The 25,288-nt window shown below is 38.9% G+C and overlaps 1 protein-coding gene and 7 non-coding genes across 8 annotated transcripts in view; 1 reads left to right on the forward strand and 7 right to left on the reverse strand.

The window, feature by feature from the left end:
* Positions 1-25,288, reverse strand: part of LOC135216966 (E3 ubiquitin-protein ligase synoviolin-like) — a 313,218-nt gene that overhangs the window by 136,111 nt on the left and 151,819 nt on the right. The window lies entirely within an intron of this gene.
* On the reverse strand, positions 1,048-1,120 carry Trnav-cac (transfer RNA valine (anticodon CAC)). Its single transcript has one exon. It is a non-coding gene; the product is annotated as a tRNA-Val (tRNA).
* Trnav-cac (transfer RNA valine (anticodon CAC)) lies at positions 1,981-2,053 on the forward strand. Its single transcript has one exon. It is a non-coding gene; the product is annotated as a tRNA-Val (tRNA).
* Positions 3,162-3,234, reverse strand: Trnav-cac (transfer RNA valine (anticodon CAC)). The gene has a single exon. It is a non-coding gene; the product is annotated as a tRNA-Val (tRNA).
* Trnav-cac (transfer RNA valine (anticodon CAC)) lies at positions 4,836-4,908 on the reverse strand. Its single transcript has one exon. It is a non-coding gene; the product is annotated as a tRNA-Val (tRNA).
* Positions 6,115-6,187, reverse strand: Trnav-cac (transfer RNA valine (anticodon CAC)). The gene has a single exon. It is a non-coding gene; the product is annotated as a tRNA-Val (tRNA).
* Positions 7,042-7,114, reverse strand: Trnav-cac (transfer RNA valine (anticodon CAC)). The gene has a single exon. It is a non-coding gene; the product is annotated as a tRNA-Val (tRNA).
* On the reverse strand, positions 18,421-18,493 carry Trnav-cac (transfer RNA valine (anticodon CAC)). The gene has a single exon. It is a non-coding gene; the product is annotated as a tRNA-Val (tRNA).

Here is a 25,288-nt window from a genome sequence, read left to right on the forward strand (position 1 = left end):
ATGACAAGAATCTAGGCAGTACTCTGTTGACAAAAGATAAATCCCTATTACTGTCAAATAAAGATGATAAAAATAGTTTGCATTTAAGCAGAATTTCCAGTTGTTTGTAGATTTAATGGAATTTAGAAGAAAATATCCATAACAAAATGATAATAACTAACAATAATGTACATGGCCTTTCAGCTTGTTGCATTAGATTGTATGCAAACCACGAATAATATTAAAAATAATAAATATCAGTGACAATTATTGAAGTATCTGACTGAATATCTGAAGAGATGAAGCACAATACAAATGTTAAATTATAGGCCAATTGGACATCAAAGGGACAGTGCAAGTGTGCTAAGGCCTCATTTACAAAATTTTATTCACATACAGAGTCAAGTCTAGATGAGCAAATAGGGCTGTTTAATATGTATACAAAGAAACTCTCCTCACTTGGTAAGGGAGGATATCATTTTGTGCTGTTTATGTGTTTCCACAATTCGATTCCCAAAGGCAACAGATTTTTATATGGATGATATCTGTATAAACTAGACTGTGAAACTACTGTTTCAAAAATATTGAGCACAAGCAGGCTAATTAAGTAGATGCAAATACATCCACCATAGTGACCTAATGATTACAGATGCTTTTCATGATCTTATGATATAAGATGTCTTACTAAGCTTGAGAGATTGGAAAATGATGAAATAAGAAGAGAGGCAGGTGATAAGAGAGTCAAGATTGAGATGGCATGGGCATGTGTTGAGATTGATGATGAGGAGGAAGTGAAGAGGGCTTGGGAGGAACCTGTTAGAGGAAGAAGATCGAGAGGGAGACAGAGATAAAGTAATGGAAGATATAGAGAGAAGAGGTTTGGTGGAGGATGATGCCTTTGATAGAAGGCAGTGGAGAAGGCGAATCATACTACTGACCCCTTAATGTAGGGATCAAGGTTTGAAAGAAGACTAAGCAATAGCACCATATCAACCAACAAGCACGCTTCAGAGGTAAGTGTGTAAGCTATGGTGGAAAAAGCCTGCTGAATCATGAATGTTGCGCAGATGTTTCTGCCCGGGATCGAACCGGGGACCTTGCGCGTGTGAAGCACACGTGATAACCACTACACTAAGGAAACATGTTTAAACATGAATACAATCTTTTGTTGTTCTGACTGTGATATTAGCTGGTTATCTCAAGGTCCTTTGAATGAGTAGTTTCTAATTCTATCGCTCATTGGTTTGCTACCTAATAAATATGACTAAAGTCAATGCAGTATTTTGTCGACAGAAGGTAAATCCCATTTACTGTCAAATAAAGACTATGAAAAGATTTTGCATTTCAGCAGAATTTCTGGTTATTTATAGATTTAGTTGAATTTAGAAAAAAATCTGTAACATAACGATAATAACTAACAATACTGATCATGGCCTTCTAGCTTGTTCCATTAGAATGCATGCAAACTACGAATATTAGTAATAATAATAAATATCAGTGACCATTACTGAAGTATTTAACAGAGTAGATGAAGAGAAAACACCATAAAAATGGAAAATGAATGTTACCTATGTAGCGCTCCTTTTTTTGTTTATATATATTCACTTCCCATTGTTATTGTGTTTTTCTCTTCATATATTCTGTCAGATACTTCAGTGATATCACTGATATTTATTATTATTATCATTCGTGGTGTGCATATGTTCTAATGCAACAAACTAAAAGGCCATGTACATTATTATTCATTATTGACGTTATGTTCTGGATTTTTTTTCTAAATTCCATTAAATCTACAAACAACTGCAAGTTCTGCTGAAATGCAAAATCTTTTGAAAGTCTTTATTTGACCATAATTGGGATTTATCTTTTGTCAACAGAATACTGCATTGACTTTAGTCATACTGATTAGGTAGGTAGCAACACCAATAAGATATTGATTTAGAAACACTACTCATTCAAAGAACCTGGAGCTAAACAAATATTACAATCATATTTAAACATGTTTCTGTAGTGTAGTGGTTATCATGTGCGCTTCACACGCGCAAGGTCCCCGGTTCGATCCCGGGAGGAAACATCTGTGTAACAAGTGTGTTTCAGCAGGCTTTATCCACCATAGTTTACGCACTTACCCTTGAAGTGTGCTGGTTGTTGATATGGTGCTATTGCTTAGTAGGTTATCTTATTTCATAACATTACGAAAAAGCATCTGTAATCATGTGGTCACTATAACTTCCAGCAAAGGGTCAAGGCAAGGATTACAAATATGATTTTCAGAAATGGTGAAAATGAACAGTATAAATATTATTTCCAGAGCAAGGATCAAAGCAAGCAATATAACTATACTTTTTACCTGCATATACCACATGAATCATCAAAAGGCAGTCATAAATACAGGTACAATATATATAAATAGCCATAAATAACAAAATCTCTAATTAAAGGCCAACTGGACATCAAAGGTATGGTGCAAGTTTGCGTAGGCATCAATTACAAATTTCTATACACGTATAGTTAGGCACAGATGAGAAAATAAGGCCATATAATATGCAAAAAAAAAAATTTCCTCATTTGGTAAGGAAGGATTTCATTTTGTGGTGTTTACATATTTTCACAATTCGATTCCCAAAGGCAACAGATGTCTAAATGGATGATATCTGTATAAACTAGACTGTGAAACTACTGTTTCAAAAATATTGAGCACAAGTAGATGCAAATACATCCACCATAGTGACCTAATGATTACAGATGCTTTTCATAATCTTATGTTATAAGATGTCGTACTAATCTTGAGAGATTGGAAAATGATGAAATAAGAAGAGAGGCAGGTGATAAAAGTGTCAAAATTGAGATGGCATGGGCATGTATTGAGGATGGATGACGAGGAGGGAGTGAAGAGGGCTTGGAAGGAACCTGTTAGAGGAAGAAGATCGATAGGGAGACAGAGAATTAGATGACAAGATAAATTGATGGAAGATATAGAGAGAAGAGGTTTGGTGGAGGATGATGCCTTTGATAGAAGGCAGTGGAGAAAGTGCATCAGGCAACTGACCCCTTAATGTAGGGATAACGGTGGTAATGAAGAAGACGAAGCGATGACACCATATCAACTAACCAGCATGCTTTAAAGGTAAGTGTGTAAGCCATGGTGGAAAAAGCCTGCTGAAACACGAATGTTGTGCAGATGTTTCCGCCCGGGATCGAACCGGGGACCTTGCGCGTGTGAAGCGCACGTGATAACCACTACACTACGGAAACATGTTTAAACACGAATATAATCTTTTGTTGCTCTGATTGTGATATTAGCTGGTTATCTCCAGGTCCTTTGAATGAGTAGTTTCTAATTCTATGGCTCATTGGTTTGCTACCTAATCAGTATGACTAAAGTCAATGCCGTATTTTGTTGACAGAAGGTAAATCCCATAATATTAGTAATAATAATAATAAATATCAGTGACCATTACTGAAGTATTTGACTGAATAGATGAAGAGAAAACACCATAAACATGGGAAGTGAATGTTACCTATGTAGCGCTCCTTTTTTTGTTTATATATATTCACTTCTCATTTTTATTGTGTTTTTCTCTTCATATATTCTGTCAGATACTTCAGTAATATCACTGATATTTATCATTATTATCATTCGTGGTTTGCATATGTTCTAATGCAACAAGCTAAAGGCCATGTACATTATTATTCATTATTGTCGTTATGTTATGGATTTTCTTTTCTAAATTCCATTAAATCTACAAACAACTGCAAGTTCTGCTGAAATGCAAAATCTTTTCAAAGTCTTTATTTGACAGTAATAAGGATTTATCTTTTGTCAACAGAATACTGCATTGACTTTAGTCATACTGATTAGGTAGCAACACCAATAAGATATAGATTTAGAAACACTACTCATTCAAAGAACCTGGAGCTAAACAAATATTACAATTTTATTTAAACATGTTTCCGTAGTGTAGTGGTTATCACATTCGCTTCACCCGTGCAAGGTCCCCTGATCGATCCCGGGCGGAAACATCTGTGTAACAATGTGTTTCAGCAGGCTTTTTCCACCATAGTTTACGCACTTACCCTTGAAGTGTGCTGGTTGGTTGTTATGGTGCTATCGCTTAATAGGACATCTTATTTTATAACATTACGAGAAGCATCTGTAATCATTGGGTCACTGTGCTGGAAGTATTAGCTCACTATGGTGGATGCATTTGCATCTACTTAGTTAACCTGGTTGTGTTTAATATCTTTGAACCAGTAGTTTCACAGTATAGTCTATACAGATATCATCAATGTAGACATCTGCTTTGGGAATCAAATTGTGGAAACACATAAACACCACAAAATGAAATCCTTCCTTACTAAGTGAGGAGAGTTTGTTTTATGCATATTATATGGCCTTATTTTCTCATGTGTGCCTAACTATACTTGTATAGAAATTTGTAATTGATGCCTACGCAAACATGCACTATACCTTTGATGTCCAGTTAGCCTGTAATTAGAGATTTTGTTATTTGTGGCTATTTATATATATTGTACACGTATTTATGACTGCCTTTTGATGATTCATGTGGTATATGCAGGAAAAAATTATAGTTATATTGCTTGCTTTGATCCTTGCTCTGGAAAAAATATTTATACTGTTCATTTTGACCTTCGCTGAAAATCATATTTGTAATCCTTGCCTTGACCCTTTGCTGGAAGTTATAGTGACCAAATGATTGCAGATGTTTTTTCGTAATGTTATGAAATAAGATAACCTACTAAGCGATAGCACCATATCAACAACCAGCACACTTCAAAGGTAAGTGTGTAAGCTATGGTGGAAAAAGCCTGCTGAAGCATGAATGTTACGCAGATGTTTCCGCCCGGGATCGAACCGGGGACCTTGCGCGTGTGAAGCGCACGTGATAACCACTACACTACGGAAACATGTTTAAACACGAATATAATCTTTTGTTGCTCTGATTGTGATATTAGCTGGTTATCTCCAGGTCCTTTGAATGAGTAGTTTCTAATTCTATGGCTCATTGGTTTGCTACCTCATTAATATGACTAGAATCAAGGCAGTATTCTGTTGACAAAAGATAAATCCCTATTACTGTCAAATAAAGATTATGAAAATAGTTTGCATTTAAGCAGAATTTCCAGTTGTTTATAGATTTAATGGAATTTAGAAGAAAAAATCCATAACATAACGATAATAACTAACAATAATGTACATAGCCTTTCAGCTTGTTGCATTAGATTGTATGCAAACCACAAATAATATTAAAAATAATAAATATCAGTGCCAATTACTGAAGTATTTCAATGAATATCTGAAGAGATAAAGCACAATAAAAATGTTAAATTATAGGCCAATTGGACATCAAAAGGACTGTGCAAGTGTGCTAAGGCCTCATTTACAAAATTTTATTCACACACAGAGTCGAGTCTAGATGAGCAAATAGGGCTGTTTAATATGTATACAAAGAAACTCTCCTCACTTGGTAAGGGAGGATTTTATTTTGTGGTGTTTATGTGTTTCCACAATTCGATTCCCAAAGGCAACAGATGTTTACATGGATGATATCTGTATAAACTAGAATGTGAAACTACCGTTTCAAAAATATTGAGCACAAGCAGGCTAACTAAGTAGATGCAAATACATTCACCATAGTGACCTGATACTTCCACCACAGTGACCTAATGATTACAGATGCTTTTCATAATCTTATGATATAAGATGTCGTACTAAGCTTTAGAGATTGGAAAATGATGAAATAAGAAGAGAGGCAAGTGATAAGAGAGTCAAAATTGAGATGGCATGGGCATGTATTGAGGATGGATAAAGAGGAGGGAGTGAAGAGGTATTGGAAGGAACCTGTCAAAGGAAGAAAATCGAGAGGGAGACAAAGAATTAGATGACAATATAAATTGATGGAAGATATGGAGAGAAGAGGTTTGGTGGAAGATGATGCCTTTGATAGAAGGCAGTGGAGAAGGTGCATCAGGCAACCGACCCCTTAATGTAGGGATAACGGTGGGAATAAAGAAGACGAAGCGATGGCACCATATCAACCAACCAGCACGCTTTAAAGGTAAGTGTGTAAGCCATGGTGGAAAAAGCCTGCTGAAACACGAATGTTGTGCAGATGTTTCCGCCCGGGATCGAACCGGGGACCTTGCGCGTGTGAAGCGCACGTGATAACCACTACACTACGGAAACGTGTTTAAACATGAATCTAATCTTTTGTTGCTCTGATTGTGATATTAGCTGGTTTAGCTCCAGGTCCTTTGAATGAATAGTTTCTAATTCGATAGCTCATGGATTTGCTACCTAATCAGTCTGACAAAGTCAATGAAGTGTTCTGTTGACACAAGATTAATCCCAATTACTGTCAAATAAAGACTATGTTTGCAGATTTAATGGAATTTAGAAGAAAAAATCTCGTAACATAACGATAATAACTATAACAATAATGTACATGGCCTTTTAGTTTGTTGCATTAGATTGTTTGCAAACCACGAATAATAATAACAATAATAAATATCAGAGACCATTACTAAAGTATTTGACTGAATATTTGAAGAGATAAAGCACAATACAAATGTTAAATTATAGGCCAATTGGACATCAAAGGGATAGTGCAAGTGTGCTAAGACATCATTTACAAAATTTTATACACATAGAATCAAATCTAGATGAGTAAAGAAGGCTGTTTAATATGTATACCAACAAACTCTCCTCACCTGGTTAGGGAGTATTTCATTTTGTGGTGTTGATGTGTTTCCACGTTTCGATTCCCAAAGGTAACAGATGTTCATGTGGATGATAACTGAATAAACTAGGCTGTAAGACTACTGTTTCTAAACTACAATAAATTTATATACAAGCCGGGTAACCAGGTAGATGTAAATACAGTCATCATAGTGACCTAATGATTACAGATGCTTTTTGTAATGCTATGAAATATGATGTCCTATTAAGCGAAATCACCATACCAACCAACAAGAACACTTCAAAGGTAAGTGTGTAAGTTATGGTGGAAAAATCCTGCTGAAACACGAATGTTGTGCAGATGTTTCCGCCCGGGATCGAACCGGGGACCTTGCGCGTGTGAAGCGCACGTGATAACCACTACACTACGGAAACATATTTAAACATGTTTGTAATATTAGCTGGTTTAGCTCCAGGTCCTTTGAATGTAGTTTCTAATTCTATAGCTCATTGGTTTGCTACGTAATTAATATGACTAAAGTCAATGCAGTATTTTGTCAACAGTGGGTAAATCCCATTTACTGTCAAATAAAGATTTTGAAAAGATTTTGCATTTCAGCAGAATTTCTGGTTGTTTGTAGATTAAGTGGAATTTAGAAAAAAAAAAAAACAATCCGTAACATAACGATAATAACTAACAATAATGTACAGGGGCTTTTAGCTTGTTCCATGAGAATATATGCAAACTACGAATATTAATAATAATAATAATAAATCTCAGTGACCATTATTGAAGTATTTGACTGAATAGCTGAAGACAAAATCACCATAAAATGGGAAGTGAATATATATATATATAATATATATATATATATATATATATATATATATATATATATATATATATATATATATATATATATGTATTGTGACGACGTGCCAAGTATCTAGTTACTACACTTACCATTGATTAATTGTTACCTCACAGCAGCCAGACACCTGAACCCTCATCACAGGTATTAAACCACTGAATACTCTAAAGGCAACAGTGATCTCTTAAACAACTTACCAGTATTGCTGAAAATCAGACTAAGTTCATCAAAACAGCTGTGAGTTAATCTTGTAAGTAATTGAATTAATCATAGGGCATTACTCCATCAACAACTTTAAAAGTCTAAGTATTTCCCTGATTTCAGAAGTCTATGTACTTCCCTGGTTCTAAGTCACTTCAAGTTAATTGAAGGAAAGCAGATTAATTACCACTCTATGTTTCAACCTAACATAAATATAATCAAATACTGGTGTAAAATAAAGAAAACACTCATAAAAATTTTAAATATAAAAATTTATTACTTAACTCAAAATTTTGTAAGTGAAATTCACAATATCAGGGAAAATTACTGTTACTTGAAAACAAAGTAAAGTTTAATTAATTCTTGAATCAATTAAGTACAATTAAATCAAAATTAATTTATCACAAAAGTCAAGAAAATTAATTCAATTAAAATTCAAAAGTGTTAGGCAATAACTGAAATTTAGAAATAACTTCACAAGTGTTAAACAACAATAAAACTTTAAAAGAATTCTAAGTAAATGTAAATTAATTCACAAGTGTTAAATTTAATGAAATGGGCAACGATTAAGTAATGAAAATAACTAAGTTAACTAAATTGTGAATGCAAATGAAAACAAAGAAAAATGTGGAAAACACCAAAATTTCAAAAAGTATCAATCACAAAGAATATAAAATAAAAACACACGCTTCAATAAGAAAATGAATAAATGCACAAAACATAAAAATCACTTCAAATGAAACAAACACAAAAAACCAAAATTTGCAATGTGTAAAAATGTAAATAGTTTCACTGAAACCATTGTAACTATTAGTTATTAGTTTCTTACCAAACCATCATAACCATTAGATATTAGTTGCAACTAATAAAAATATAACACACTTTACCTTCTTGGTATACCAATTTTCTTTCTTTGCTGCAGCTTGATTCACACTCACAAAAACAGGCGCCATTACACACAATGTTTGTTCAGATTCCACAAAAAACACTAAGTAACACTAAATAAACTCTAAGAAATATCAAATCTGAAATCTACAAGTTACGAGTGACAATTTTACGTTTCATTAATATCAATTATGGTGAGGCAGAGAGAGAGAGAGAGAGAGAGAGAGAGAGAGAGATGTCTGAACGGAAGATTTAATGAAATTCTCTTCCTTACGGAAGCTGGACAGTGGAGATGACACAAAACGTTTTGGGACACAGTTCTTTCTAGAAGCTTTGAAAAGTGATGCAACTTTACAGATGAACTGAGAAATCTTCATGTGGTTTTGGCAAAGACGTATGCGTATCAAACCAATCTGGTCAACAAAGACACGACTCGATCATAACAGACTCGGGCAAAAGTCCCTATCAGACGTGATGACAGAATTCCTAAAACACAGCGAAGACCTCGAGGTCTCTTATCGCAAGGCGTTGACATAATAGGGAAACAATCCTAGTTTTGAATGGATAAAGTTAATCTCTCTCTCTTTTCATACTACATTATATACTCTTTTACATTATGTTATGCAGAATCTGAACACACATTTTAAACATCCTAATTCTAAGCTAGCTAAGAATATGAAAAATTTTGCACAATTTTATACATAACATTTTATACAGTCAAAGAGGGGATATATGCGTTTTGAAAGTAGCAATATATACCTCCCCCCAGAAGATTTTTTATCACTGTGTTGAATCCAACAATTCACAATGAGATAAATAATCAGCAACTACGTTTTTGTCACTAATGTGCTGCAATCTTAAGTTATACTGTTGCAAGCACAAAGACCACCGGTCAGTCTTTGATTATGGTTTTTCATTCTCTGGATAAATGATAGTGGATTGTGATCAGACAACACTAAAATTTCTTCATTCCTAGGTCTATTCACATACACTTCAAACTTTTTCAATGCTGTGATTAAGGCTAAAGTTTCCTTCTCGATTGTTGAGTTACTTTCTGATGTTTTTTCAATTTTGAAGACATGAAGCACACAGGATGGTAGATATTATTTTCATCTTCTTGAAGTAGAACAGCTCCAATGCCACAGTCTGATGCATCAACTTGTATCACAAATTTCTTGTCGAAGTCTGGAGCTTGAAGTACTGATCTTGAAGTTAAAATGGCTTTTACCTTCTCAAAGGATTCTTGACACTCTGGAGTCCAAAGAAACTTAGCTTTGGGACTAGTTAAGTCTGTCAAGGGAGCTACTACAGCTGAGAAATTTGGGCAGAAACGACGATAGAATCCAGCCATGCCTAAAAATCTCTGTAGCTGTTTCCTGGTAGTAGGTGGGGTAGCCTTACGGATACCTCTACATTAGCATTTGCTGGAGCAAGAAGGCCATTCCCAACTTCAAACCCAAGATACTGCACAGTTTCCTTTCCAAACTCACTCCTCTCTAGGTTGACTGTTAATCCTGCTTCTTGTAGTTTCTTGAATACTTTCCTCAAAATCTTCAGATGTTCTTCCCATGTTGTAGAGTAAATCATGATGTCATCCAGGTATACACCTACTCCTTCTATCGATCCTAGCAGTTGATCCATCACTCGTTGAAATGTTGCAGGTGCATTCATCAGACCAAATGGCGGAACAGTATACTGATACAGTCCAAATGGAGTAATAAAAGCTGACAGCAACTTCACATTCTCGTCTAAGGGAATTTGATAATATCCTTTCAACAAGTCTATCTTGGAAACAAACTTGGCTTGCCCAATATTATCAAGTAACTGATCTATAAGAGGCAAAGGATAATTGTCAGCCACACTGATAGAATTCAGTTTCCTATAATCAGTACACATCCTAAATGAAGCATCTGGTTTCTTCACTAACACACATGGAGAACTGTAGTGACTTGAACTGGGTTCTGCTAATCCATGTTGCAGTAAATACTTAACTTCCCTCTTCAAAACATCTTGATGATACGGTGATAAGCAATAGGCTCTTTGCTTGAAAGGTTTTCCATCTTCTTGAATCTTGATCTCATGCTTGGTCAGATCAGTACGCCTAGGCACGTCTGTAAAAATTTCTGGGAAACTCCTAATTACTTCACTTAAATCTTCACCTTGTTCAACAATCAGATTTTTCAACTTCTCTTTCAAATTTTCCAAAATTGAAGAATTATTCATCTTGCTTTCAGCTCCCAAGTCGTAGCCACAATCGTCTTCTGTAGATAAAGTTGTTTGTGTTATTGACACAGTTTCAGTTTTAGTTTCTGAAAAATAAGGTTTCAAGAGGTTCACATGTATCTTCCTTTGTCTTCTTCTTCTTTCTGGTGTTTCAATCACATACGTTCTATCACTTAACTTCTGAATGATCTTGTAAGGACCTTAAAATTTATTAGTGAGGGGAAATCTCTTGACAGGTAAGAACACTAACACTTGTTGACCAACACTAAAACTCCTTAGCTTAGTCTTAGCATCATATCTCCTTTTCATTTTCTCTTGACTCGTTTTCAAGTTTTCTAAAAAGAATTTTCTAATCTCTTTCAACATTTTCCTGAAATTCTTTATATATTCACCTTGGCTTTCCTCTCGGTTTTCTTCCCAGTTTTCTGCAAGAATCTTCAACGGTCCTCTCACTTCTCTTCCAAAAATCATTTCATTAGGTGAACATCCCATACTTTCTTGATAAGCACTCCTAATTTCAAACAACATTAATGGTAAACCAACATCCCATTCTCTTCCTGACTCAGAACAATACTTTGTCAGCATACTTTTCAATGTCTGGTGGAACCTTTCTAAGGCACTTTGAGTCTCTGGATGATAGACAGTGGATAACTGTTGTTTTACCCCTAATAAGTTCATCACATCCTGGAATAACTTTGAAGAAAAGTTTGTTCCTCTGTCACTTTGTACTATTTCTGGTATACCAAACTTTGAGAAAAACTCCACAAGTTTTTCAGCAACTATCTTGGCAGATATGTTTCTAACAGGGATTGCCTCTGGATATCTTGTCACAGGACACATTAATGTTAACAAACACTCATTTCCTTTCTTTGTCTTCGGCAGTGGTTCAACCATGTCTATAATCACTTTGCTAAAGGGTTCTCCTCTAACTTCTATAGGTTGTAGGGGGGCTTTCTTGAAGGTTTCATTCAGTATTCCAGCTATCTGGCAGGTAGGTATGACACTCACGACTAAACCTGCTAACATCTTTGTGAAGTTCAGGCCAGAAAAAATATTTCATGACCTTCTCCACAGTCTTCCTGATTCCCATATGTCCAGACTCATGAGCTACTGCTACCACTTGCTTCCTCAATGGATATGGAATCAAAATTTGATGATATTCGCCCCATACAGCATCTCCTGGTATATCTGTAGGTCTATACTTCCTCATCAGCAAACCTTCCTACAGATAATAACAGGTAGGAGTTTGTTGCATATCTTCTTGATCAACAACTCTGAAGAACAAATCAGCTAACGATGCATCCTTCTTTTGCAAGTCCATTAGCTTCTCTCTTGTCACTTGACCAACTTCAAGGGTTGAATTCTCAATATCTGCTAACTCAGCTACTGTAGTTCCACTACGGTCTTCAGGAACACTTTCCTTACTCGGAGTCTCTTCAGGAACATCAGGTTCTTCTTCTTCATCGTCGTCGTCTTCTTCATCTTCTTGGGAAATTTCTTCTTGGTCAGCACTATGGGAAATATCACTTCCCTGGAACAATTCTTCTAAGCACAAAAATCCTTCACATGATTCTTCTTGGGTGGGTAAATCCTCAGTTTCTTCACTTGCAGTCGTAGTCCTCTTCATATTTCTGGTAGTTACACAACTAGGAAACAGGTGGGGGTTATTCTTCTCCAACTCTACTGTAGGACTAATCCTCAATGGTTTGTTTGTCACTACAGGACAAGGAATAAATGGCACACCACCAACTTCATTCCCCAACAGAACATGTACACCTTCCACAGCCAGTGAGTTCTTTACAGCAAAATCACCATTCCCTGTCACCAATTCACATGACAGGTGTAAGTGGCATATAGGAGTTACTTCTCCTCCTATACCCTTCAAAATAACTGAATCTCCAGTGAGACTCTTCTCCAACTGAGGGTGAGAACCACGTACAGCCACACTATGGTTACTCCCTGTATCACATAATATCTTGACTGGTACCTGCACACTTCCTCCTTGAGTTGACAGTATACCCTCAAAGATATATGGCTTAAAAGCCTCCACACTACTAGGCCACTCACTGCTTGAGGTTACATTTCCACTGGTTGCTAAACATTCAGCTTGTTTAGTTTCATTCTTTTCTGGAGTCTGATTCTTTCCCACACTGCTCTTCATAGTTTGTTTCACCTGGTCACCTTTCACTACTTGACCATCTGGCTTTGACAGCTGTTGATTCCGGTAACACTCTTGACTGAAGTGTCCTACTCTTCCACACTTGAAACAGACAACATTAGGTTTCTGTAACTGTCTTGAAAAACTGGATGAGGATTTCACATTAGTTTGCTGATGTGTATTACTTTGTGTACTCTTGGTAGTATCACTTGTAGGTTTCAAATTAGATTTGTTCCAGTTATTTGGATAAGACTTAAAACCTGGGCATTGTTGACTCTGTAACTTGACATTGTAATTACGTTTCCTACTAATTATATTGTAATCTTCACTCAGTGTAGCAGCTTTGTCAAGTTTCTTCACCTCTCTCTCTCTCAAATAGGCTCTTATATGTTCAGGAATTCCCTTAAGATACTGTTCAAGAACAAGTAACTCTTCTAACTCATCAAAAGTTTTAACTTTAGCAGCTTCTACCCAACGTTTAAAACACCTTTTGTAAGCATAATCTAAGAATGTTCCCTTCTCATCTTTTCTTAAATTTCTGAATCTTTCATTATAGTACTCTGGGGTCATCTGGTAAACTTGTAGCACACTGTGTTTAAGTACCTTCTAGTCTTTACACTTCTCCCTTTTCCAATTAAGACACTTTGTAGCAAAACTGACCATTTATCTTCTGGCCATCCCATACCTGAAGCCACTTTCTCAAAGTGATCAAAAAACTCATCTGGAGCTTCTTCAGTAAACTTAAGGATTAACTCCTGTACCCTTACTTGGTAAGGGTTAGACGGTGTTACAGGTAATGTGGATCTAGCTCTTATCAATTCCATCTCCCTTCAAACCTTACTGTTTCTCTTTCCTCTTCTGCTGCTTTTTCCTCTTCTCTTTCTCTTCTTTCTCTTATTTCTCTGTCTTTTCTTTCTCTTTCAACTTCTGCTTTAATGCGTCTAAGCTCTAACTCTGCATCACTTTTCTCTTTCTTTTCTGCTTGCTTATTCATAAGATCAGCACATGCTACATTCAACAACTCTTGAGCCAATTCTAACTCATCTTCATCAGTTATTCTACCAGAGTCTATCAATGATTCCATAGCAATACATCTTATTTGTGCCTTTACCATACTAGTAGACACATAACCACCACATGCAACTGCTGAAGCGCTCCACTGTGCCTTAGTCAGAGTGGTTGCAGATAAAACTTGGATGGAAGGGGCTGTTAAAAATTCCTGAACTTGGAACTGAGCCATTTTCCTTTAAGTTATCAACTTACAATTCAATACAACAAATGCAAAACAAAGATTATATGGTCACTCTCCTAACAAAATCTATCCCTAACACCACCAGTATATACTAGAGTGATAATAAAATCTATTTTCCCGGGTCTCTGGGCACTATTAATACTTGGGGGGAAAGTAGCCAAAGATCTGGTTACTACACTTACCATTGATTAATTGTTACCTCACAACAGCCAGACACCTGAACCCTCATCACAGGTATTAAACGACTGAGTACTCTAAAGGCAACAGTGATCTCTTAAACAACTTACCAGTATTACTGAAAATCAGACTAAGTTCATCAAAACAGGTGTGAGGTAATCTTGTAATTAATTAAATTAATCAAAGGGCATAACTCCATCAACAACTTTAAAAGTCTAAGTATTTCCCTGATTTCAGAAGTCTATGTACTTCCCTGGTTCTAAGTTACTTCAAGTTAATTGAAGGAAAACAGATCAATTACCACTCTATGTTTCTACCTAACATAAATATAATCAAATACTGGTGTAAAATAAAGAATTCACTTATAAAAATTTTAAATACAAACATTTATTATTAAACTCAAAATTTATAAGTGAAATTCACAATATCAAGGAAAATTACTGTTACTTGAAAACAAAGTAAAGTATAATTGATTCTTGAATCAATTAAGTACAATTAAATCAAAATTAATTTATCACAAAAGTCAAGAAAATTAATTCAATTAAAATTCAAAAGTGTTAGGCAATAACTGAAATTTGGAAATTACTTCACAAGTGTTAAACAACAATAAAACTTTAAAAGAATTCTAAGTAAATGTAAATTAATTCACAATTGTTAAATTTAATGAAATGGGCAACGATTAAGTAATGAAAATAACTAAGTTAACTAAATTGTGAATGCAAATGAAAACAAAGAAAAATGAGGAAAACACCAAAATTTCAAAAAGTATCAATCACAAAGAATATAAAATAAAAACACACGCTTCAATAAGAAAATGAATAAATGCACAAAACATAAAAATCACTTCAAATGAAACAAACACAAAAAACCAAAATTTGCAATGTGTAAAAATGTAAATAGTTTCACTGAAACCATTGTAACTATTAGTTATTAGTTTCTTACCAAACCATCATAACCATTAGATATTAGTTGCAACTAATAAAAATATAACACACTTTACCTTCTTGGTATACCAATTTTCTTTCTTTGCTGCAGCTTGTTTCACACTCACAAAAACAGGCGCCATTACACACAATGTTTGTTCAGATTCCACAAAAAGCACTAAATAAACTCTAAGAAATATCAAATCTGAAATCTACAAGTTAGGAGTGACCATTTTACGTTACGTTAATATCAATTATGGCGAGGCAGAGAGAGAGAGAGAGAGAGAGAGAGAGAGAGAGATGTCTGAATTGAACGTGGTTCTAAGATTTAATGAAATTAAGCTGGACAGTGGAGATGACACAAAACGTTTTGGGACACAATTCTTTCTAGAAGCTTCGAGAAGTGATGCAACTTTACAGACGAACTGAGAAATCTTCATGTGGTTTTGGCAAAGACGTACGCGTATCAAACCAATCTGGTCAACAAAGACACGACTCGATCATAACAGACTCGGGGAAAAGTCCCTATCAGACGTGATGACAGAATTCCCAAAACACAGCGAAGACCTCGAGGTCTCTTATTGCAAGGCGTTGACATAATAGGGAAACAATCCTAGTTTCGAATGGATAAAGTTAATCTCTCTCTCTTTTCATACTACGTTATATACTCTTTTACATTGTGTTATGCAGAATCTGAACACACATTTTAAACATCCTAATTCTAAGCTAGCTAGGAATATGAAAAATGTTGCACAATTTTATACATAACATTTTATACTGTCAAAGAGGGGATATATGCATTTTGAAAGTAGCAATATATATATATATACACATATATCTATATATATATGTTACGTATGTATCGCTCCTTTTTTTTTATATATGTTCACTTTCCATTTTTATGGAGCTTTTCTATTCAGATATTCAGTCAAATACTTCAGTAATGGTCACTGATATTTATTCTTGTTATTATTATTTGTGATGTGCATACATTCTAATGCAACAAGCTAAAAGGTCATGTACATTATTATTCGTTATTGTCGTTATGTTATGGATTTTTTTTCTAAATTCCATTAAATCTACAGACAACTGCAAGTCTTTATTTGACAGTAATTGGGATTTATCTTGTGCCAACAGAATACTGCATTGACTTTAGTTATACTGATTAGGTAGCAAACCAATGAGCTATAGAATTAGAAACTAGCCATTCAAAGGACCTGGATCAAAACAAGCTAATATTACTATCATGTTTAAACATATTTCCGTAGTGTAGGGGTTATCACGTGCCCTTCACACGCGTAAGGTCCCCGGTTCAATCCTGGGCGGAAACATCTGCGTAACATGCATGTTTCAGCAGGATTTTTCCTCCATAGCTTACGCACTTACCTTTGAAGTGTGGTGGTTGGTTGATATGGTGCTGTTACTTGATAGGACATCTTACATCATAAGATTATGAAAAGCATCTGTAATCATTTGGTCACTATAACTTCCAGCAAAGGGTCAAAGCAAGCATTATAAAGTAACTTCCAGCAAAGGGTCAAAGCTTTATAATATTCTATACATTTATAAAATAAATTTAAATTCTATACACATATACTTAGGCCTAATGAGAAAATAATACCATATAATATGCATAAAACAAACTCTCCTCACTTGGTGTTTATGTGTTTCCACGTTTCGATCCCCAAAGGCAACAGATGTTTACAGGAATAATAACTGTATAATCTATGCATACCATATTCGAATGATAACTGTATAAACTATGAATGATAACTGTATAAATTATGCACAAGCAAGTTAACTAGATAGATACCAATACTTACATCACAGTGACCTAATGACTACAGATGCTTTTCATAATGTTATGAAATAAGATGTCCTATTAAGCGATAGCACCATATCAACCAACCAGCACACTTCAGAGGTAAGTATGTAAGCTATGAACGAAAATCCTGTGGAAACACAAATGTAATGCAGATGTTCCCGCCCAGGATCGAACCAGGGACCTTGCGCGTGTGAAGGGCACATGATAACCACTACACTACAGAAAAATGCTTAAACATGTTTGCATTTCAGAAGAAATTTAGGGTGTTTATAGATTTAATGGAACTGAAAAAACTGTAATATAATGATAAACACATAATAATGGACATGGCCTTTTAGCTTATACCATTAGAATGTATATACACACCATGAATAATAATAATAATTATAAATACCAGAGACCATTATTGAAAAATGTCACTGAATATCTGAAGAGATAAACACGATAAAATGGGGAAATTAATATGTATAAAGAAGAAAAGGATAAACATAATAAAACGGGGAAATGAATATTTATAAAGAGGAAAAGGAGCAATAAGAGATAATGAAAAAGAAAAAAAAATTAACTAGCCAAGTCTCGCGTCGTCTGCCATTGTCTTTTTTATTTTTTTTTTATTTGCTTTACTACAATAACCTGGCGTCCTGTTTTTCTGTATCATTTCATTTAACTATTCTTACCGATATGTTACATGTCTACATAATAAACTTTGTTCAGCTCACACAGGATAAATTTTTTTTTTTTTGGGGGGGGGCCCAATTGGAATTCAAAGGGACCGTGCAAGTGTGCTAAGGCATCATTTACAAAATTTTATACACATACAGAATCAAGTCTGGATGAGAAAGTAAAGCTGTTTAATATGTATACAAAGAAGCTCTCCTCACTTTGTAAGGGAGGATTTCATTTTGTGGTGTTGATGTGTTTCCACGTTTCGATTCCCAAAGGCAACAGATGTTTATATGGATGATATCTGTGTAGACTAGACTGTGAAACTACTGGTTCAAAAATATTAAGCACAAGCAGATTAACTAAGTAGATGCAAATACATCCACCATAGTGAGCTAATACTTCCAGCACAGTGACCTAATGATTACAGATGCTTCTCGCAATGTTATGAAATAAGATGTCCTATTTAGCGATAGCACCATACCAACCAACCAGCACACTTCAAAGGTAATTGTCTAAGCTGTGGTGGAAAAAGCCTGCTGAAACACGAATGTTAAGCAGATGTTTCCGCCCGGGATCGAACCGGGGACCTTGCGCGTGTGAAGCGCACGTGATAACCACTACACTACGGAAACATGTTTAAACACGTTTGTAATTTTTTGTTGCGCTGGTTTTGCTCAAGGTGCTTTGTATGACTTCAATTTCTAATTCTATAATTTATTGGTATTGGTATCTAATCATTACGATTAAAGTCAATACTGTATTCCATTGACACAGGATGAGACCCATTTACTGTCAAATAAAAACTACGATAAGAGTGCATTTCAGCAGAACTTCAGGAGCGATAAGTAATCAACTAAACTAGGAAAGTGGGTTCATATTTTCTTTTGCCATTTTAAGGTGCGGTTTAGTTACAAGAAAAAATGGAAATTTACTCAGAATAGCCTGTAAGATTCCCTTGAAGTTTCTACAACGAAGACACAAACATCAAAATGACTCAATGATGCATAGCATGAAAAAATAACAACAAAGAGAGAGAGAGAGTTCTTTTCCTTTCTTATAAGACGCTTTTTTTTTGCTGACAATATGGTATCAGATTACAGGTCGCTGCAACGATAAATGAGTGCACTTGCTCTCTCTGGTGCCACTTGAAGTAAACAACTTCCTATTCTATATGAGAAACATCGTATATCACTAGTCATGAAAGAGTATGAAAGAGACCCATTTAAAGGGTGATTTATTCACTTTTTAGGCAGTGTAGATGAAAGAGGCCATTTTCATCAGTGACTCATTGAAAGAGACATTTAAAATCTGGGGTTGAATGAGAGATAAGTTTTTCACAAAGATACATTTGAAGAAAGCTTTAATTAAAATTAGGAGATGAATGAAAGAGGAAGTAGTCTATGAATGACATTTGAGCAGAGATTTACAATTTCAGGGAATGAATGAAAATAGTCGCTTTCAGCTGTAAGATTTCAATGAAAATAGTCACTTTCATTGTAATAAGATTTGAATAAAAATAAGTCACTTTCACAGCAATAATATTTAAATGGAAATAGTCGCTTTCAGCAATAAAATTTGAATGAAAATAATCACTTTCAAGAATGAAAATAGCAACTTTCAGCAATAATATTTGAATGAAAATAGTCACTTTCAGCAATAAGATCTGAATGAAAATAGTCACTTTCAGCAATAAGATTTAAAGAGAGATTTTAGATTGGGAGATTAAATGAAAGAGTCCAATTTTAGGAATGGGGGTATTCCAATCCATAAGACACGTTTAAAGTAAGAAATAAATCACGGGATGGATTAAAGATGCTATATTTTCTTTTATTGATATAATAATAAAATTTGTTTGGAGAGACATTCGAAATCAGAAGGATGAATGATATACTAGGCCATATTCATCAAAGGGAAAATTATCTCTCTCTCTCTCTCTCTCTCTCTCTCTCTCTCTCTCTCTCTCTCTCTCTCTCTCTCTCTCTCTCTCTCTCGTTTATTTTATTTTATCTTTTCTTTAAAAGCGACTTTTTGGAAAATCTCCAGGTTGTTATATGATTGTTCGTACCCAAGTGACACGCATTAGCAAATAATTGTAGCCTATTTGTTCTTTTGGAAGTGAAGACAAGATTACATAGATAAAACGTCATGGGAAATTGAAGTAAAATTCAGAGATTACTTTTTACCGACGAGAAATTACACGAGAGAGAGAGAGAGAGAGAGAGAGAGAGAGAGAGAGAGAGAGAGAGAGAGAGAGAGAGAGAGAGCATGGCCTGCATATATATAAATATAACCACTGAGTATTACCTAAATAAACCAACCAGATACCAGGAAGTGCCAAGGGCTTGCGCGCATGCGAGCATTACGGCAAAAGGAAATGCCATATGCAGAGTTATTTGACCTCTCGTATCGGCTCGTCAGAGTAAAGCATTCATTTTCATACCTCATTAGCCATTACGGTTATTATCCCCCGTACTAAACTTATAGTACGAGTGTGATTTACCTCACGGCTGACTTAACTTTATCTCGACAGTGAAGCCTAGATGAGTATGATGCTCCTCTAAAAGGGGTCGAGATATTTTCCTCTCAAGAGAAGACTAATGTGTAAGGGGGCAGTGATGCCAACCCCTCTAACCCTACGCCCCCTACAGGAGACGAGAAATTACCCTACACAACTGAAAAGGACCCAACATTCTGCGGCTATGATAAAAAATAAATCTTTAGATTATGTTTAAATGCAATATCATGAATACTTATAAGCATATTGATCTAAACCTACCTTGTTACAATTACCCTACACTTGAGAAAATTGCCCGCTAAGATTTTGCCCTTATTACCCTACGCGTAAAGCAATTACCCTACAGTTAGCAACACTGGTAGGGGGGGTGTCAAATCGGTCCACAAGTATAAAAAAGGGAATGAAAGAACAGGAATGTGAACAGTCAGTATATACATCTACGAGGTACAGGATGGTACGATAATGACCAAAGAAAAAGTGGTCTCATCTTGGAAGTTATTTCCTCAGGTGACAATCGTGTACCAAAGGACAAAAAAGCAATCACGACCTCGTTAACGTGAATTGAATAGGAGCGATCACATCTTGACATGTAACGTAACGTCGTCTTGATAGCTATCGAGTCCTTCCTTTGTAGATACGGGCCTTGATGTTATTAACTGCTTGTATGCCAATCAATTTCCCGTTAATTGACCGGCTTTTCAAAACCACTACGCTATTATTAGTTGTTTGAAGCAAAATTTCTGTTTCTCTTATTCAGCTAATTCTTTTCGCCTTGATATCATTTTCATTACGAGCTGATAATTCATAGACCCCCTTGAAGACCGTTAACTCGTACTTGGAAAAGTGCGTAGGCAATAGGAGAGACATAGGCCGAGGTTGGGGAAGGGGATATTTCAGATTAACAATGCAGTATAATAACAAAGCAACTATAGTAGATTCACATCAACCGTGCATTTGATGTCTAGGCCCGTCCCTTATGACGCTCCTGATTAGCTGTTGATAAGCCAATCACAGGGCTGGAAACTCTCAGTCTCTCTCGAGAGTTCACATAGGTAGGATGTGTGTTCCTCCTCTCCCGAGGGATACGTCTTTCAAACGTATATCTCAGAAGAGGAGGAATACACATCCTGCCTATGTGAGCTCTCGTGAGAGACTGAGAGTTTCCAGCCCTGTGATCAGTGTTGCCACACTCTCGGATTGGAATGATCGTACTGGCTCCTCGAAATTGTGGGTTTTTCAGTAAAAATATCGTACAAAATTGTAGATTTTATCGTAATTATTATCTTGCACTGTTTCTGATATTTAAAATTTTTATAATTTGACAAAATAATGAATATATGAATGAGTTCTTTGTAATCACTAATATCTTGCAATTTACATAATTAAGAAAAAAATACAAATGAAAAATTTCTCTTACAAAAACGAAAACAGGGAATTATGAATAATCAGTTAATGTTATGAACAATTGTTATGAACAAATTATTACTATATTGTATTAACACTGTGGTAATAAAGAGTATACAGCTTCGAACGCCACTACTTTCCATAATGTAAACTAAACTGATAACGAATTAACACGAAGATATGTGAATTGATAGGACCACTCATACATATCTTTAAACACCTCAAAATATCGAAAATCAAAATAGTATCACTGAGTAGTAATTTGAAATAAATATACTTAATTAAACATGAATGGTACTGATACCTATCCCATGATAAAGAAATTAATAATAATAATTGTAAATTATATCTTCAAGAATGTGCATAATTATTTATTCTGGAAAACATACAATTTTCATAAGTAAAATGAGCACATGACCCTCCTGAACCTTTGATGCAACTAGCAGAGAGAAGAGCCCCATTAAATGTCCTTGTTTTCAGTCTGTTTCTTTGTTTAGTTTTAAAGAGGTTAACTTTACTGAACACTCGTTCCCATTCAGCATTAGAGTGCGGGAAGCAAAGAGCAGTTAGAGCAAAATTGGCTAGGTCTGAAAAACTAGACTCTTTTATCCTCCTGACCGGAGGCTCCAAGCCAGGCGGCCCGACCCGGACTCCTCCCCACCAGGGGCCCCACCTCTGGGGACTAAACCGGTGTCCTCCCAATCCCCGCTGGAGGCCCCACCCCTGGCAGCCAGACCGAGTCTCCTCCCCGCCAATTAGGGCCCCACCCAAGGTGTTATAATCTGGTCACCTCCCCGATGGGAGCCCAACCACTGGCGGCCCAACCTGGTCGTCTCACCACCGGGGGCCCCATCCCAGGTGGCCCAACCTATTCGCTTCCGGGTGGAAACCCCACCCAGTCTCCTTCTCCATCAAACGCCCACCCATGGCGTTCTGACCTGGTTGCCTCACGGCTGGGGGCCCAACACCTTTTGGCCCGACACCTGTTGGCCCCACATCAGGCGACCCGACCTGGTCTCCTCACCCACTCATACCAGGACCTGTGACGGGCCTCGCCCATCCATTACAGCACCTATGTTGGGCCTCGCACGACCATCCTGGCAACTGTTGCGGGCCTCGCCCAACCGTCCTGGCACCCTTGGCAGGTCTCGCCTGCCAGTCCCAGCACCCATGGCGGGACTCACCAGCCCACTATGAAACCAGGGACCTGCAACGGGCCCAGCCCGCCTGTCCCAGGATACTAGGCAGACACAACCCGCCTGTCAGGGGACCTGCTGCGGGCCCGGCCCGCACATCCCAAGACCCGAGGCGGGCATCGCTCACCCGTCCCGGGACCTGCAGTGGGCCTGGCAGCTTGTCCCGAGACACGGGGCAGACAACGCCCATCCGTCCTGGGACCCAGAGCGGGCCAAGCCCTCCTGTCCCTGGACACCTGGTGGGCCCAGCCCGCCCATCCCGGGACACGAGGTGGACATCGCCTGCCCGTCCTGGTAGCAGCGGTGGGCCTGGCCCCGCCCATCCCGGGACCCGTGGCGGAACCCACCCACCCATCCCGGTCCCCACGGCGGGCCAGGCCAGCCTGTCCCGGGACACGTGGCTGATATTGCCCACCCATCCCGGGCCCGGCATAAGTCCTGGCCCACCCGTCCCAGGACACAAGGCAGCCATGGCCTGCCCATCCTGGGCCCCAGGGCAGGCCCAGCCCGGGACACGAGGCGGATGTAGCCTGCCCGTCCCGAGCCCCGCAGCGGGCCCGGCCTGCCCATCCAGGGACACGAGGCAGACATAGCCCGGTCGTCCTGGGACATGAAGCGTACATCGCTTGCCCATCCCAGGACACGAGGCGGACATCATCTGCCCGTCCCGGGACCCACGGCGGGCCTGGCTCGTTCGTTCTGCAGGCCAGGTCTGCCATCCTGGGACATGTGGCAGACATTGCCCGCCCATCCTGGGCCCCACGGCGAGCCAGGCAAGCCTGTTCCGGGACATACGGCGGATATCGCCGCCCATCCCAGGCACGGCGACAGTCCCGGCCCACCCGTCCCAGGACACAAGGCAGCCATAGCCTGCCTATCCTGGGCCCCACGGCGGGCCCGGCCCGGGACACAAGGCAGACATCACCTGCCCGTCCCGAGCCCTGCAGCAGGCCCGGGCCGACCCATCCAGGGACATGAGGCGTACATCACCTGCCCGTCCCGGGACACGATGCGGACATCGCACGCCCTGCCTGCCTGTCCCAGGACACAAGGTGGACATCGCCTGCCCGTCCCAGATCCTTCGGCAGGCCTGGTCCGACTGTCCCGGGACACGAAGCCGGCATCACTCACCCATCATGGGCCCCACGGCGTGCTCGGTCCGCCCATACCAGGACACGAGGCGGACATAGCCCGCCCCTCTCAGACCACGTAGCGGGTCCGGCCCGCCCATCCCGGGACACGAGGCGGGCATCGCCCGCCCGTCCCAGGACCAGCGGTGGTCATGGCCCATATGTTCCAGGGACACATGGCGGACATCGCCCGCCCATCTCGGGACCAGCTGTGGGCCCAGCCCACCTGTCCCGGCACATGCGGTGGTCCCAGCCCGCCCATCCTGGGACACGTAGCGGACATTGCGCGCCCGTCCCGGTACCCGCTGCAAGTCCGGCCCACCCATCCCAGGACATGTGGAGGACATCGCCCGCCTGTCATGGGACACGTGACGGGGCCGGCCTGCCTGTCCCAGGACACGTGGCGGACATCCCCCACCCGCGGCAGGCTGGCCTGCCTGTCCTAGGACACGTGGCGGGCATCCCCCACCCGCGGTAGGCCGGCCCGCCCGTCCTGGGACAAGTGGCGGACATCGCCCGCCCGTCCCGGGACCAGTGGCGGGCCCTTCCAGGGACACGAGGTAGACATCTCCCACCCGTTCCAGGACCCGCGGCAGGCCCAACCCGCCTACTCCGGGACACGGGGCGGACATCACCCAACTGTACCGGAACCCGCGGCAGGCATGGCCTGCCTGTCCCGGGACACGTGGTGGACATAGCCAGCCTGTCCCGGGACACAAGGCGGACATCGCCCGCCCGTCCCAGGCCCCGCGGCGGGCCTGGCCTGCTGTGATGGTAATTGCTTCATGGCAAAGGAAGTTAAAGGAAAGGAAAACGCATTTTCGAGAAGTTCGGCAGCAAGGAGGCTTTCGCGCCCGTGTTGGAGGCGCCTGTTTTTGCGGTTGTTCTGGAATCGTTGGGCGTGTTGTGGAGTGCAACACGCACCAAAGTGTCAGGAGGAACGCAGCGAAATATGATGCAATACCTCGTCTAGATTCATCTAAGAAGTTCCAGTAATCTCGGGAGCCTGTGACGTCCGCCGTAGGCTCCGCCCCCAGAGTGCCGTATAAATACGACGGTCGTGGCAGCAGCCGCAGATATCGTAAAAGAGAGATCACCAGTTAGTCACAGAGAGATATCCTCAGTAAGAGCCACAGATCAGATTATCAGTGAGAGATCAGCAGCAGCAGAGATCATCCGTGA

The sequence above is a fragment of the Macrobrachium nipponense genome, chromosome 7, assembly GCF_015104395.2.
Source record: "Macrobrachium nipponense isolate FS-2020 chromosome 7, ASM1510439v2, whole genome shotgun sequence".
Lineage (NCBI taxonomy): Eukaryota > Metazoa > Arthropoda > Malacostraca > Decapoda > Palaemonidae > Macrobrachium > Macrobrachium nipponense.